This window comes from Pelodiscus sinensis, chromosome 13 (genome assembly GCF_052426305.1).
Source record: "Pelodiscus sinensis isolate ZL-2025 chromosome 13, ASM5242630v1, whole genome shotgun sequence".
Classification (NCBI taxonomy): domain Eukaryota; kingdom Metazoa; phylum Chordata; order Testudines; family Trionychidae; genus Pelodiscus; species Pelodiscus sinensis.
The window spans coordinates 44,082,454-44,099,771 of NC_143064.1; the positions used below are offsets into that span (position 1 = coordinate 44,082,454).

Genomic DNA, 17,318 nt, shown 5'->3' on the forward strand with positions numbered 1-17,318 from the left:
TCATGCTCCTCCAGAACTGTATTAAATGCAAATTACCCATAGAAAAAGTTGTCATTGCTCCCATCCTAGTCAAAGGTACAGAAGTGCGGCCCATTAGCTCTCCATGTACTCCAAGAAATGGTTTTTAAACAATTCACAGGAAACTTGTAAAATGATTGCTGATTTCTCAACTAGTAACTATGACCCATTCTTTACCCCTCTCTTGATTACCATATGCACTCTCTCTCCTAATTCAAATAGGGGATTCACCCTGAAAAATTGTTTTTCTTACATGCTTAACATGTTAGATATTTGAGAACTATATTTGCCCCCATATTGTTGAGAAGTGTTGAAAGGGCAATGAGAAAAGTTCATTAATAACTGAATTCGGTGCTTTTTTGATAAAAATTTGCAGAGCAAAAAAAAAGAAAAAAGCGCCGGGGAGTAACCCGGGAGACTGGGGGGAGGAGGGATTCGGGAGGTCGGGGCCGAAATGTGGTCACGGCCCCTTTCATTGCCGCATGTTCCGAGCGGGCTTCCGTCGGACACCGAGCCGGGCCTGAGAAAAGCAGAAATATGTCTTTATTTAGAAAATACCGGTGCAGTGCGAGTGCTCCCCAGGTCACTTGGGGGCTATGCCGGTGGAAGCAGTACGGCATGAGTGCTCCCAAAAAAAGGTGCCGGTACGCCGTACTGGTGCATACTGTCACAAAAAAACCACTATCGGAATTAATGTTTACCAGGATACACCTTTATTCACCTTTCTTGTATCCTCAAGTTAAGAAACATACATGAAAATTCTATAGCTAATTCAGTGCAGAAATATCTTATCTAATTTGATAGGGAAAGTAGATGTCAGTCCATAAAAAGGTGGTAATTTTTTATGCATCTGATCATAAAAAATGTGCTTGCATAGAAGTTTTTACGTGATGATCTGAAAAGGATATATAATTATTTAAGCCTTGCAACACCTCTGTAAAATGGACAAGTTACATATAATCATTTCACATCTAAATATGAAAAACATGGTCAAAAAAAGCAAATAATTGAACCCAGAAGTTCTGATTGCCTGTCCATGGGTTTAAAAACCACAAGTCCATTAGCCACATTTGACATACATTAACAAACACATCAAGCCATCATTCACTCTAAATGCTGCAAAGCTAGGCTATTACTGTGACATGTGGGTGATAGTTTTTCTTGGTGTCTTATTAAATGCAATTTGATGGTTGCGTGTATGTTGTTTGATTTTTCTTTCAAGAGTCCCGACTTGGCAGTTCCTACTGTTTGGGGTGCCTGTCTCTTAAGTGTTATACCTGTATATTTCAGTGGGCTAGCTGTGTTAGTTTGTGTCAGCAAAAACAATGAGGCCTGTGGCACCTTAAAACTAACACATTTATTTTGGCATTAACTTTCATGGGCTGGGGCCCACTTCATCAGAGGCATGAAGTGGAAACTTCAGTTTGGCAGTCTCTGAATAGAAATTGGCAGTAGCTAGCTTACTACAAAAAGTGATTTCTCCCATTTTGGTATTCTCACCTTCTCACCCATAGCTGGGAGTTGGCTATATCCATTCTGATGGAACTGGCCTTGTTAGCTCTGTTGCTCCACACAGAGTATGTCTGGACTACATGCCTCTGGCGACAGAGGAATGTAGATTAGGCTACCCGGCATAGAAAATAAAGTGACGATTTAAATAGTCGCCGCTTCATTTACATTTAAATGGCTGCCGTGCTGTGCCGATCAGCTGTTTGTCGGTCGACATCAAAGGCATCAGCGTTCTAGTCTCAGCGCTCTAGTCTGGTCAACATCAAAGGCATTTGTCGACCTCCCAAGTAAACCTCATCCCACGAGACATACCGGGGAGGTCGACAATGCCTTTGATGTTGACTGCGGAGCGTCCAGACTAGCGCGCTGAACCAACAAACAGCTGATCGGCACAGCGTGGCAGCCATTTAAATTTAAATGACGCGGTGATTATTTAAATCGTCGCTTCATTTTCCTATGCCAGGTAGCCTAATCTACATGCCTCTGTCGCCAGAGGCATGTAGTCTAGACATACCCATAGTGTTGTAATATTCCCATCTTTGCATTTGTGTATATATCCCTGCCAAACTGAAGTTTCTACTCCACACATCTGATGAAGTGGGCTCCAGCGTGTGAAAGCTTATGCTGACATAAATGTGTTAATCTTTAAGGTACCACAGGACTCCATGTTGTTTATAACTATATATTATTTTACTCAGTTGAAAACTTCCAGTATCCCCTAGAAGTAGACGTTATCTGGGATAACAGTAGCGCTAGTGTGACTGTCCTGATGTTGTAGTGGTGGTGGTAGGGTTTTTTTTCAAGTGTTAGAAGCCTTCACAGAAGTAAACAAAGACTGCCAATTAAAAGCCCCAATCCTACAATTTATCCCTGTGGGCAAAACCAGTGTGAAATGGGTGGCAGAGATGTGCTGACACAGGTGACATTGTAGAATGAGAGCTAAATTTGAAATAACTAATAGGACTCTCAAATAAATAAAAATAAGGGTCCTGGAGATGAAAGAAAAAATGAAAGATTAAAAAAATGTTGTTTCTCAGCAAGTCATTTGTACATCTTGGTTGTCCCATTACTTTTTGTTGTTTTGATCATCTCACATCCTATGGGGATCTTCTTCAAAAATCATAGGAATGTAGGGCCGGAAGGAACCCCAGAAAATCATCTAGTGCATCCCCAGCCAAATATACCTGCTAAAGCCTCATTAGAATCAAGCAAAGACCTAATGTTTTAGGTACCGCACTCCTGTAAGTACACTACAGAATGATACTTATTTTTTTTATCAACTGCAGCATGTTATTGGCTCATTTGGTTTGTGACCCACTATACCTCTCAGATCCTTTCCTGCAGTACTATTACCTACCCAGTATTTGTATTTTTGTATTTGATTTTTCTGTCCTAAATGCTTTTCATTTATCTTCATTGAATTTAACCTTCTCAATTTCAGACCAATTCTATGATGTATCATGGTTCTTTTCAATTCTAATCCTGATTTTCAAAGTGCTTGAAACCCCTCCTGGCTTCATGTCAACTGCAAATATTATAAGCATACATATAAGAAGTGAGTCTTCAGAGCAATTTGAATGAGAGACAAGTAGCTTGGAAGCAGGTGTGGGAAGGGCATGAGAGCCTGTGCGGAAAAGGCATCAGGTCTTTTGTACTGTTTGTACAGATTTTCAAAACAGATTGTAGTCCTTATGGATGTATTTGTTGTTCAATGAATAGGCTTTATTGGAGCTTCTGAGTAAATTGTTTGTGAAGCAGTTCGTAGGGAGTATTACATTGATTATTTCATATCCTTTGTTTATCATTATGACTATCTCTGGTATGTCATCAGGTACTAGGCTATTAAACGAACGTGTAGAAGGTGTAATAAGTAACCTATTAGAATAGGAAGTAGGGGCCATCAATATTCCACGAACAGGAATAATCAATGTCTTCCTGATTGCATGAGACTATACCATAGTAGTAAGATTTGATAAAAGGGTTACCAGTAGAGTCAGCAAATGTTTTTTTATGAAGTGTTTCTTCTTGAAAAATGCTGATTGGTTGAAATCAAAACTGGCTGTGGAGAAAGATCAAATTCCCCATTTTAAAACAATTTTAGAAAAAAGTTTCAAAATCATTACAATGCCTCATTTCAACATTTTCCAAATGAAAAATATGACAAATTCCTTCTTTTTTCACTTCAAAAATTCTTTTTGTTTAGACATTTAAGCTAATGATTTGTAGGGAGGGATGGTCAAAATAAAAAAAAATAAGTATTTTAAAAAAAAGTCAAAATGAAACTTCTTGGGTGCCTCAACCTGTAATTTTTTCCACATTGCCAGTTTTATGAGGTTTCTTGCCATCGTGGGATTTGCTATTATAAAGAGAAATGAATGTTTGTAGTGATGCTATTCAGCTCAGTATTTTTCACTCGCCACGTAAATAGATGTTTTGGAATTGCATTCATTTCATAATGAACTTCTATCCTGACACAGTGCTAACAAGCTCTGTTAGCTCATCAGCTGGGTAATATTTGTCCTAAAGCACCACCATATTAAATAATTCATGCAAACAATCTTCCTGCTGGCACTCGCTATATTCATGCCACAGCCACTGTCTGTGTTGTTCAGATGACAATGTATTAACATGGCGTTGGCCAGCTGGAGCCTAATCTATTGTTTCAAGTTTTCCTTGTAATCTTCAAGAAAAATTGTCCCTGCAGTACTGTCTTCATTTTACAAGATCTAGTTCAGGAGGAGGCAAGTCCTAGGAGTGGAGCACGGTGAGTTACAAGATAGGCAAGAAGGAGAAAGGTGTGGTGGTGAATGCATTGGGGTTGGGTGCTGTCCATCTAGGATCCATTCATCAGTTCTGCCACAGACTCCCTGTGTAATCTTGGGCAAATCACTTAACCTGTCTCACCTATATTTTCTAATATGCCTAAGTGACTACCCAGATCCCCGTTTTCAGACATCACGTACGTACTTAGAAACCTAACTCACATAGATACCTCACAATACTGCTAATTATCAAATCATGAGATATGGCAACATTAGACTCTTAACAGGTTTGGGTTTTTTTAAGATCCATTGTGATATCCTTTACTTATAGGCCACAGAGAAAAATGCTTTCAAGGATCTCACTTTCCTTGTGGGGCTGAGCTCAACCTATTACCACTATGTCTTGGAATAGAAATTATGACAATAATGGTAGTGCTGACCAACTCAACTTAGGAAACGGTCACATTGTGCTAAATTCTGTACATACACATAATTAGAAATGGTCCCTATTTCCGAAAGTTAGAAACTGAATAGATAAAACAGATAATGGATGGGAAAATGTAAATTATAATTAATTCTGCTTTACAGATGGAAAACTAAGGCACAAATGTGGTAATTTCAAAAAAGCGGCCTAACAGACCTAGAAGCCAAAGTCTTCTATATAATAGCTATGTAGGCTCTTAGAAATCTAAATCCATGAATCTCAAGCTGATTTCTGTTTTCCTTAAGCTGTAGCTCCAACAGTCATGTGAATACATGAAAATCTGCAATTTAAAAAGGAATTCTCTATCCCTTGCAGTTGTAAAGAAAATCATGAAACATGAGCCCTAAGGTCCTAAAACCAGAAAACAAATAAAAATCATGTATTTATTTTTAAAACCCTCATGATTTAAAAGATAATCTCATGATTTTGGAAAAATTCCTCATGATTTGAAGGTTGGGGATTGATAATTCTACCCAAATGGTTAGAATGATTTTCACTGTTTAAAAAAAGGAGATTGAGAAACCTTCTTGTAGCATCTAGGATGGGTCATATTCAGTCATTCTGAAGGTCATATTCAGTCATATTCTGAAGGTTTTTGTTTGCTTGTTTTTCAGTAGACTGCAGATTCCATTTGTGTTGCGAGAAATAGCCAGTCCTATCATAAAGCAGAATGCTAAGGTAAATGTTTAGGTCAAATTCTTATACTTCCACATCCTAGTATAAAGCCTAGCCCTAGAAAGCAAACACATGTGGACCCACACTGAAAGGTTACTGAATGCCGAAGTGCAGAGAATAGGTACTCAGCACCACATAAGAAACAAACCTTCGTTTTTGCTAACTTGCCTGTTTTCCTATTTGTATAGCTTGGGATATTGCCCAACAGTCAGTATCAGGTAGATAACCACATCATTGCTTTGAGATCTGCTAGTGAAAAGTGCTCTTTAGGATCTGAGCATTATTATTAGCTTGCCATTCATAGACCAGGGGTCATGAATGCATGTTCACATTGCATTCCCCATCAGTACCAGGTTTGGGCTGGAGAAGCTAACAATCCAACAAGCAGTTCAAATTTGGTAATGAATCCCTATCACATGCTACCTGAGACATGTTGAACATATGCTAAAAAGAAACACCATGTTTTCATTAGGCTTCTTGAATCTATGGAATATTTTGGGAGAGGAAGGGGAAACTTTGAGAAACATCTACATTTTCAGTTTTTTCCAGGGCAAACCAGTGGTTTCAGTGAGTTTTCCTGACATTTCTGCATGCAAGCAGCCTTTTGGGGGTGTGTCATGGGGTGTACCCCAGAGTCATCATCAGGGGGTGGGCGTCCGGCCCCATTTTGGGCATCCATCGAATATCTACTATCTCGAGTGCCCCCCCACCCCAGTACTCCTTAAGCGCCGGATCCCCGGGCGCTCGCCCCGGTCCCGCTTGGTTAGTCTCTACCACGGATGGAGGAGAGGGGGACCTGGGCCCACCCTCTCTCCAGGTCCCAACCCAGGACCCTAAGGGCAGGGACACGTTTCCCTGCCCGGTTGGTGGGGTTTGCCGTAACTCACCAACCCTCGAGTGGCTTCCTGGCTCTGGTGCTCAGTCCTGGGTCACTTCCTCTTCTCCGGGCCCAATCTTTAATTAATGATTATGTTATATGATCAGGAATACGTACCAGGAGAGATTTTTCCCCCCACTAACGCAAATCCCTGCAAACGAAATCCAAGGTCAAACTGAGTTCCTTCCCTCATCATGGTTCATCGCCAGTAACAAAGATTCGGCAGGGCCCAAATTTTGCCGTCTGCTACACCTGCGCAACCCCACTTGACATGGTCCGGCAAGTTGGCAATGCTTTAACAATTCTGTTGGTCTTGCGTGAGCCAAGGGGTTTTCTGCTTGTCATATCTGCTTAGCTCTGATGGTGGCAGAGTGCTGACAGAAATTATCAGGAGCCATTGACACAAGCGAGTAACTGGTGCATAAGTTAATGTCATTTGTTCATTCTCACTTTTCAACGTAGAATCCTATTTCTAAAAGTTCTAATTTGTATTCTTTACACTTGTTGCCTATTTCCCCAACACAGTACTAGTTAGAAAAGCTACTTTATTCTCTCAGAATAAATTCCTGTTTTGTTCCTGGAGTGTGTATTAACTGACTATTGCTGCAGCTCTCAGTTGCTTGGGGCCGAGGACTGAACACGGAAGTCTTGCACTAGTAATCAGGTATTGCACACACAGCAGTGTAGCATATTTCTTCATTGAATTAAAATACCTTTCCTGGACAGTTTCTCAGGTTTTGAGTGTTGCCCTCAAAGGACATTCATTTCTAGGCAAGGATGACATACAGTATCAAAAGCTGTGAAAAGGACCTGAGGAGAGGGGTATTTATATAATCTACTTTTAGCAAAATGAAAAGCCTTCATTTGCTCTCAGGTGTGAAATACACAGAGAATATTTTCTCACTTCCCTTTCCTACACCCACGATTATTTCATGTAAAACAAAATCATTCACATACACAGTACTTCTCAGAGCACACAAAGAAAAGATTAGCTCAAGCATTAATAAAAGCCATTTGAAATGTCAGATACAAAAGTCAAGTTAGAATGTGATTTTCAACTGATGGCTTGCTAAAACAGAATCTAGAAATTTCCCTGGGTTCGTGCAAAGTTACTAAGTTTATTTGGGTGGCTTAGGTGAGAGGTGACAGGAAGTACTATTTTTCATTTCCAAGTTACTAGGGTCCAGAAATAGTTGCTTTAGGGTAGCTGTTTCTCACCTGTGATTGAACTGGTGATAACAGTTCATCTTCCAACCAACAAACACTAGCACTAGAATGTATCAGGTCTCCGAGAGTCTAGGGATTGTAGTGCAAATGAAGTAAGTCACTTAAACACTTAACTTTCTGTGCATAAGTAGTTCTGTTGAAGTCAATGGGATTATACATTCACTTAAGTGCTTTGCTGGATCAGGGCCTGTGTGTACATAGAGACTAAACTATCATTTTACCCCTAAAGATGGTCTCTCTGTATTGTTAGTGAGGCATACTCCTAGGACGGTAGCGAAAAGTCTGTGCTGTTTGTGCTGTGACCTACTCAGTAGATAAACAAACTTAATTTTCTAAAGCTGCCAATCTGGCAACTTTCTTGAGCATTAAATTAACTGATAAAATGAAATCAAGGCACTGAAAGAGTATCAGGCCTAATTAAAAGTTTTATTTTTAAATATTTTATAAGTAAGTCATAACTTCTGTCTGTAACGGGGAAAGGAGGCTGATTTGCACCATAATTTGCAGACGGTAAAATTTTCAAGACGCAAATAGGATCTGACAGGCAAGTTGCACTTCTCAAGATTGTGAAAGGCTTCTGATGGCACCTTGCCTGGACAATAATGAAAACAGGCTATAAAAAGGCTTTATAGGAAAGAAAGGGGTGCAATTTCTATTATAGTACATCTAATTATCATAGTAAACAGTGAAACAATGAAGGGAAGAACATATCAGGGGCAAGATCACCAGTCGGGAGTCAAGCAAAAGTTAACGTGGAAGTAGATGGTAAAATCTAAGGCCAGGTCTACATGAAAAAGGAATGTTGAATCAAGATATGCAACTCTAGCTATGTTAATTACGTACCTTGTTTCGAGTTTCCCTGCTGTCCCCACAGCGGGAGACCGATGGCTTCCCTTACTCCTCACTGAAGCAGGAGTATCAGCCAGAGGCAGGGGCACCCTCTGAGTTCAATTTAACGAGTCTTAACTAGACTCGCTAAATCAAACTCCGGAAGATCGATCGTGGCCACATCAATCTTCTGCATAATGAAGACATGGCCTCAGACTGTTAAGATATTGCCATATTGAGCTGGGGGGGTAGGGGCAGATTTAACATTGTTACTGCCTGCCACCAATAAGGAAGGTTGTTGCTCTCAAAAGAGTGAGTCTCAGAACCAGTTAGCCAAAAAGCTTATGTGCTGTAAACACCACGGGCAGAGAGATTCTGTTCTTATCTTCACCAGCCTGCATCAGGGAACCTCAACGGAGTCACGCTAGGACAACAGAGAAGAATGCAGCCCTAAGGACTGGTCTCATGATACGATCAGATTGACACAGCCGGCAGAGAACAACACGAGCAAAAAACAATGCGAGGAACAGAATTCATACGTTTGAGCACAGCGAAGTAGTTAGAGCAACACAGTGGACAGAAGAAAAATTACCCCAATAAGAGAGAGGAGTTTGGGGATGGCTTTAAACCTGATCCCTGAAAAATGGTGGTAGTGATTATGTTTCATTCTCACTGTTAGAAGGAGAGGGAACTAGTGAAAAAGGATGACATATCTAAGAATCAGTAGTGGGGTGGACCAGGTAATTTAAAGTCTGTTTCAAAAGGACTCTGAATGGAGTGATGAAAAATAATATAGTAAGAGCTAAATTTTCCTCCTGTAAATAACAGAATCAGTCAGAATCCTCTAAGTGCTTTTGGCAGGGAAAACAGAGAAATTCTCTCTTTGAAAAAAAAATGGTCCCAATAAGCAATTGGTTCTGCTGATATTATACGGATTTCTTGCCAGATCTTTCTGCATGGGTGTACTTCTATATATCACAATACAGGCAAAGGCTCTACCTGTGTCTCAAAAAAACTAGTCTGACTATATTGTGTCTGACACCCTGAAGACTTGAAAACAGTACTGTATGCAACTCTTCTGAAATAACTCCTGGTAGAAAAGAGTTGATCACCCACTAAAACGCAGCAAGATAAGAATGTAGCAGGCTCGAACAAATTAAGAAAAACTTACATAATACAAAAAGACAATTGAAATTGGGAATGAGCAAAGGATTCGGAACTAGATGGGGGAAAAAAACACCCTGATTAGATTCTTTTAAAAGAAATTCATTTTCAGCTTGGATAGCATCCATCTAAAGATTTTTCCCCCTACAAATTAATAGCATAAAAGTCCCAGGCTGTGATAAGTCTAATTCAGAGCTATGTTGTGTTTGTTAAATGGAATGTGACAGGGATCTGAGATACTGCTCTACTACAGAAAATAATTAGTTGAAAGGTAACTTGATAATTTTACCACTGTGAAGAATGAATGGAAATCAACCTTCACTTTAATTATGTGCAAAAGAGAAGTATAATTACCTGCACAAGATAGTAATCAGAGAAAATGATAATTCATTCCTCTTATCTAGTAGATAGTAAAGTAGCCAGTTTAATCTGTTCACCTCTGGTGTAGCAGAGATAGCAAATTAGTTACTACAGAACCATCTATAGTCTTAGGTTACTTGAATGTATTTATTTCAGTCCTTGGGGAAAAAGCTTCTGTGGTAATCTTGAAAAATAAAAATACCAATTGGCATTTAAGCATTTCAGCATTCATTAAAAGGGAGAAAGTCAAAATACTGATTCAGATGATTAAATAATTGTTCTATAGTGTAAAAAGCCTTGACAGTCAGAAGTGGAGGCTGCAGTATAGCCCAAAGAAAGTATCTTGGGCCACATCTACACTATGCAGACAATCAACGCTCCAGAAGTTGATCTTCTGGCGTTCGATTTAGTGGATCTAGTATAGACCTATAAGTTGAACACTGAAGGCAGCTCGGGCCGACATCTGGTACGCCTCCTTTTGTGAGTGTGTACAGCACAGAAATGCACCTTAAGATACGTTGTCTCCAGCTGCATAATTAACGTAACTGGAGTGGTGCATCTTAATTTGACCTTCTGTTGTAGTGTAGACCAGGCCTCAGAATGTTGTGTGGAATGTGGCTCAGGACCCCTTGTTCCCTCATTTCCAAACCAGTGGGCACCTACTGGGCACCGGTACCATAGCTGAGAGAATTCTCGTGAGTCCTCGCACTAAGAATGACACCACAGCATCCCACTGTATGAAAGGGAATGACAGCTGTATATTTTGAAAACTGTGTTTGTGAGGAATGGCCTAAATATGTGCTCCCCACCAGTCCCTTTCTGCCAAAGTTCAGTTACAATATAGAAAGCCAAATACTGCCGTGCCTTCCCCACTGTGGGCATAAAAACACAAAGGCAGGTGTGGTTCCACTGTGCAGAACAAAAATAAAAAAAAAAGAGGGAGGCATGATGCAAGGAGCCTGTGCTTAAGGTACAAGGTTACCCGCTACCTGTCATGTACCTCTGTTCCCTTTCCTCCCCTGCAGAGGGGGATTTGGGCTGGAAGCCAGAAACAATGTTAGGTCTGTTTCATTGCAGTAGAAACTGTGTTACAACTCAGTGGTGTGATAGGAGGGCTCCCTTTCATCTGACTGCCATGAAAACTCAGGCATTAAGCCTGTTTATAGAGGGAATAATGTTTGGCCAAGGAGCTGTATAGCCACTGGCATCAGAAGACCTCCTTCAGGTCAGTGCATCCCTGCTAAAATGGTAAGAACAAATCAATAAAGCAAACCACAGGATTATAAAGCATATGGAATAAAGTTACATCATGAAAGAATACAGGGAATACAACACAGGCAGGAAAACGTTACAGGCTAATATCAGGGCATTTCCTGCCTAGTGAATCTTCTGAAGTCAGATATGTATAAACTTCCCCTGAAAAGGGGTTTTTGGTTTGGGAAAATGCTTGAAAATAAAATTGATCTTTCTTTACTGTAAATGTTGTGTTCAGCTATGAATGGGGATGTGTGTGTTGGGAGAGGAGCTTCCAGAGACTGGTTTCTCCTTCTGTTTGATCTGTCTGTGAAGTACACTTCTGGCATTTCCAGGAGTCGCCAGCGAAATTAGTAGTGATGGCCAAAAATCAGTGTCCGCTCCTCGGCTCACAAAGGAAGAAGCAAAGGAGGATTCCTCATCTCTCCCATCTCCGCCCTTCAGTCATGTTCATTTAGTCTTGTCAGTGGAACTGTATCCAGTCTCTGTTCTGGCACTTGTGATGGCTTCCCAGTCAGCTCAAACCAGAGGGAAAAATGGGCTAAAGTCACCCATGTGACTCCACTGAGCTCAGAAGAGATGCAGGGATGTATCTGGTGTAGTGTGGATTGGCCCAATGGGACATTACATGCTGAACTTCAGATCCTTCACTGTTTATTAATAGGCAGCAACTTAATGAACCAAAGCCAAGCAAATTAATGAACCAAAATGATTAGGGGGCTGGAGCACATGATCTACGAGGAGAGTCTGAGGGACTTGGGATTGTTAGTCTATGGAAGAGAAGAGTGAGGGGGGATTTGATAGTAGCCTTCAACTTCCTGAAGGGACGTTCCAAAGAGGATGGAGAGAGCCTGTTCACAGTAGTGACGGATGGCACAACAAGGAGCAATGGTCTCAAGTTACAGTGGAGAGAGGTCTACGTTGGATATTAGGAAAAACTATTTCCCTAGGAGGGTGGTGAAGCACTGGAATGGGTTACTTAGGGAGGGGGTAGAATCTCCCTCCCTAGAGATTTTTAAGTCTCGGCTTGACAAAGCCCTGGCCGGGTTGATTTAGTTGGGGTTGGTCCTGCTTTGGGCAGGGGGCTGGACTTGATGACCTCCCGAGGCCTCTTCCAGCTCTATGATTCTAAGGCTGCTTTAAGGTCTCATCTTCTTTGAAGATCAAACTGTGTCAGCAGAGTTGGGTTTTTTTAACATGCCTTAAAGGACGAGGAGGCCAGTGTGATTTAAATAGGGTTTGCCCAGGCAGTGTGGAGAGCAGAAAACCACTTCTAAAGCTAAGCCTTTAAAGGGGGCTCTGGACTACCAGAGTAAAATGGACAGATTTTCTAAGTGACTTAGGAGCAGAGGCAGCACTTTTAATTAAACTTGCACTCCCAGGTCACATAGATGCTTCTGAAAATGTTATACGCTGTGACAAATTCCCTTGGTAGCTCCTTGGGGGTTCTGCGCTTCTTGGCGGTTACTTGAGCACCTCAGAGCCTCACAGAGCCCCCTTTGTTGCCCTGGGATTTCCCTAGAGGCAAGGGTCCCCGCTTCCAAGTCATTCTCATCACGGGCATGGGCCTGGGCACCTTCCAAAAACTCTCCCCTTGCTACCTGGGAGAAATCCTTTTATAGGAACCCTGGAGGCCTTAATTGGCAGCAGGTGCTGAATTAACCCCAGCTGCAAGCTGCCTCTTAATTAGGCCTCTATTTTCTACCCTGGCTGCTGGGCTGTGTTCAGGTGTGGCTAATTTGGAAAAAAGAAAGCACTAACCCACCTTCCAATATGGCTGCCTTCTATAAGAGTTTTGCAGTTGGCAGGCTGTGGTTTGTCACAATGCACACACCCAGCTTTTATAGTCTAGATTTGCCTTCCCTCAGCCCCATGCTGCCTTGTCCCCCTGCCCAGTCAGGACTCAGGAGTGCATACAAAGCGGGTGTAAAACGCTCCCATCAGGCACCTTCCACCCAGGGTGTGTCCCTTGTGCCAGGATCTGTATCTCCAGGGACAGGAAAGCCCTGAGTGCGAAGGGGTGAGGCCTTGACTGCACAGCTTGTCCTGGAAAAGCACCCCACAGCTGAGTTCTGGTGACAGCGAGCCCCCCTGATTCCCTCCAACAGGAGCCACTCAGCTCTGCAAAGGAGAGGGGACAGGCACTGCAAAGAGCTGACCGGGCAGCCTCCATTCCACTTCCCTGAGCCATATCCCCACCCATTATAAACCCACCTATTCTTCCCTGACCACCATTATCCCCCTGCTCTCAGTCCAATGCCCCATTTGCCTTACCCCAATGTCTCCCTTTTCCCCTCAGTCGCTACATCCCTGTTTGTTCTCAGCCCAATCTCTCCCCTGCCTTTCCCCTACTTAACCCCTGCTCACCTTCCCTGTTCCCCCATTTTCCACCCTCATGGCTCTCCCACCTCTTTGCGTCCCCGAGGGTCGCTTCCAAAGTAGCGATTTTGGTGTCAGATCTCGCAGAAACTGCCAGAAGGTCTCCAGTTTCCATTAAAAGTCGCAATTTAACAACTTGTCACAGCAAAGCTTGAAAACTCGTAAGCAGACCTAAAAAGCCGCTCGGTCTAGCAACACAATCACGACACTGGCAACACTGCACAGAAGGTGGTGCCCTGCCTCCTGATACGTGGCCAGACTTCTGTGAGTTCTGACACTTCTTTTTTTTAGGACTCCCACAATGCTGATGCCAGCATCAAATAGTCAAAGCAATTAATTAATTTCTCTTTATTACATGTGAAATTAGCTACGTGTCACAAAGGATCAGTTTGCATTTCCTATTAATTCTCTGAAGCGCATCTTAAAATTTCTCATCGACACTCTTAATCCTCTATATCCTTGATGTCTCCCCTCTTTTCAAAAAATGTTTGGTTGCATGCAAATTAATGGATTGACTCTCCTCTCAGTTACACGAATGGAAATTGGGCGTCAGTCTCCTGCACTCCAGGGAGTTACACCTGTGTAAATGAGAAAGGAATCAGATACTCTAAGCCTGGTCCTCAGACCTCTTCCGACTTAAGGTTTGTAGGTTGGGCAAAGTGGTAGGAAAGGAAAAAATGGCTCTAAAATTTAGCCCAGATTCTGAACCTCTTTCATATTCAGGTTGATGTGAATAATTAACACCCTCCCCTCCTCAGCGTATCCACCTCTGCCTCTACCAGGCCAGATGCCACTGCTGAAACCCAGCTCAGTGGGTTAGTGTGTCTTGCGTGGCTATCTTCTAGGCCTGTTGTTACAGGTTCTGTCATTACAGGTTCAGTGCCTCCTCAGGGACAGAAGAGGCCCCCTGCTGGTTCATTTCTAGGACACATCTTGAGTAGCTGTAAATCTCCATTGTTATTTTATTTAAGTCCCTGCCATCATCAGCTTATAGTTTAAATACGTAAAAAGTCAAACAGAAGATGTGGGTCAAAGATGGGCTTATGCATTAGTTACATTTTCAGAATCCAGTATGGCCACTTTGTTTTATTTTATGGGGGCTCACCAAGGTTGGAGAGGGGACAGGAATGGGGTGACGGGAGGGAGTGGATTGGGGAAGAGTGAGGGAAACTGAGGGCCAGGAAGATGGAAAGCAGTCCTGGCCAAAGAGTTTGCGGGGCCCAAGGTGGCACGCTGTGATTGGCTATGCCATATGGCTGGGTGGTTCCTAGCCAGGGAAGTTAGTGAGCGGTCTGGTGAGCAGGCACCAGGCAGCACCGGGCCCTGAAGGAGCAGGGCCCAAGGCAATTGCCTTGCTCAACTTGCCCGGAGGCTGGGCCTGGTAGAAAGGGGAAAGAAGAGGTTTGGGGGAGAACTAAGGGTTGGCAAGCTCAAAGGCCAGGAAACAGGAGGGTAAAGATTTGAATGGCTGAGAGAGAAGGCGGCAGGGAAAGCAATAACCTATGGTAACACAGCAAATGAGAAACAAATATCTCTTCAGGAATCCGGTTTCAGAGCTGAGTCTATGAAGGGTGCAGGGGAGACCTGTGCCACCCCTCCTGGATGTTGCAGCTGCTATATGCCAGTGGTTACTACGAAGGGGTACATTTGTGACATTCCTCCTTGTGCTTACTCCTCGTTTACGTTGAAAAATGTGTCTGTTCTCCCTTAGCCCTTTAATTTCTGCTCTAACAAGCCTTATCTAACAAGGCTGGCGGCACCCTTCCTCTAATGCAAACATCCAAAACTTCAATCTGAACAATCCTTTTGGTCTTCACTTTTCTGTTGGATTGCTCATCATTTCTGTATTTTCATTCTCTCACGCGCCCTCCTCGCCAGCTCTCTTTCATTTTATATTGTCACTGTTAACATGTGCCGATTTTTTGGAGAGCTTCTGATTTGTATGCTTGCAAAATTCACACATATGGCGGTCCACGAATTCACTGGGTAGTTGCTTATGTACACTTGGAGCTAAGCATGAAATGACTCAATTTGCATACACAGGTGGGTGTTCTGATTGCGCTAATGAGTGCAGGCTCCCAATATATGCGAGGCCATTGAAAATGTCACCTGTAATGTTATCTTGCATCATCAGGTCTACTGCGAATGTACAAAATGAAATTCAAACTCCTTTTCCAGATTGGATGAGCTCCCCTTCAGACTCCTGGAGTAAACCTTGAACAAAAACTGTAATCTGCAGGGGTATTGCATTGAGTTCCTCGCTTCAGTGAGTCACCTGCGGTAGTGAGACTACTTATTAGTCCACTGATCCAATTTGAATGTAAATGCATTAAGATAAGGTACTGTGTAATTACCCTGGCTGCAGGTATTAACTGTGATGTTACCATGTTGTTACCACTAAATAACACTTGCTATTGCATGATAATTACTTAAACTCGTGTCTCTGTTGTACACTAGTTCTTCTTCACCGATAATAAAGTCAGGCACCGTGCCAGTTTACATAAGCAATGGAAATTATTCACTCTCTGAGAGTGTAAGAGGGGAGGCAAGGTACAAACCTAGAAAAAAAACCACAACCAAGTGCAGCAAAATGCTTTAGGGGATAAGCTTCAGATACAGGGAAACAGCACAGATTGACAAGAATACCTAAAACACAAGTAAACAAACAAAAACCTACTGATGCAGTCCACACTTTATAAGATCACAATTATATTGTGTCCCTCAGGGCTGGATTTTTTTAATCTTTTTTTTCTTTTAAATGCTCTATGACATATATAATGTGTCCTTTCTTTTTGTGTTAAGGCCAGTGGAGCATTATTTTGTATAATCTAAAATAAATGGTTGGATCGGGCAAATTGGGCTCTTGTTAATTTTAGTGGGAGGTGGATCAAATCTTTAATGAGATTAAGGCAGGAGTTTTCAAACAAGTCTACGGGAAGGAGGTATCCAGGTCTCATGAAAATTCAGGCATGCACAAATTTGTTCAGATAAAATAATCAGCCCAAACTGTAACCTGAAGTGCAGCATCTCTGCACTCTGAACAAGGACTGTTCACTTTTTATCACTGCTATGTTTCATTCCCACATACCCACAACACCAGTGCAGTCCAGGAACACACATGCTAAAATATCACCAAGAAACTTGAGTCCCTTTAGCTTGACAGATCAGACCAGAAGCTGATAGTTTTGAGAGTCCTGTTCTAAGGCCTGGAACCTCAAGCTGTTTATCCTAAATTTGAAGTATCAAGATATTCCAATAATTATGGTTCTAGGAAGGATCCTAACTTTTTGTGTCTTTTCTCATCCAAACTCTACTTTTGCTTATCACTAATACACCCGTGCCCTTTGGCGGTTGGGGGGGGGGGGGAGGTGGTTATCATCCTGCACTGACATTTCTTCTGATCTTTCCAGACACTCTAGTCAAAAAAGCACACTCACAGCTCCCAAAATCACATAGCTTTCCAAAAGGGCATCAATAATTAACCATCCAATTCAGCTTCTCATTGGCGTGAAATACCCAAGGACACAAGGCACTGAAAACGTTGTATGATCACTGATACAACCGACCACAAATAAAATACCAAAGGAGCCATTGCCATCTGTTGTGTCAAAGCCTAGTTGAGGACACTTTAATCTGCAAAGTATAAACACAACCACCTACAACAGCTGCTTGGAAGTCATTCCAGTCTCTCAAAGGGGCTACCATGAATGTCCACCCAACCTGCCAGCTAAAAATCCCTATGCCTTTTTTAATGAAATTTTATTGTAGCTTATGCACTGTA

At 42.2% G+C, this 17,318-nt stretch overlaps 1 long non-coding RNA gene across 2 annotated transcripts in view; it reads right to left on the reverse strand.

Annotated features, from left to right (window-relative positions):
• LOC112543768 (uncharacterized) overlaps window positions 1–17,318 on the reverse strand; it is a 79,861-nt gene that overhangs the window by 23,165 nt on the left and 39,378 nt on the right. Inside the window, exons 4-5 of one of the 2 annotated variants that reach the window (XR_003086993.3) lie at window positions 6,336–6,402; window positions 5,177–5,428 (exon numbers count right to left, since the gene is read on the reverse strand). The exons of the other annotated variant lie outside the window; for it this stretch is intronic. This is a non-coding gene — a long non-coding RNA (uncharacterized LOC112543768). Of the gene's footprint in view, window positions 1–5,176; window positions 5,429–6,335; window positions 6,403–17,318 lie in introns of those variants that run through there. 2 annotated transcript variants of the gene reach the window in all.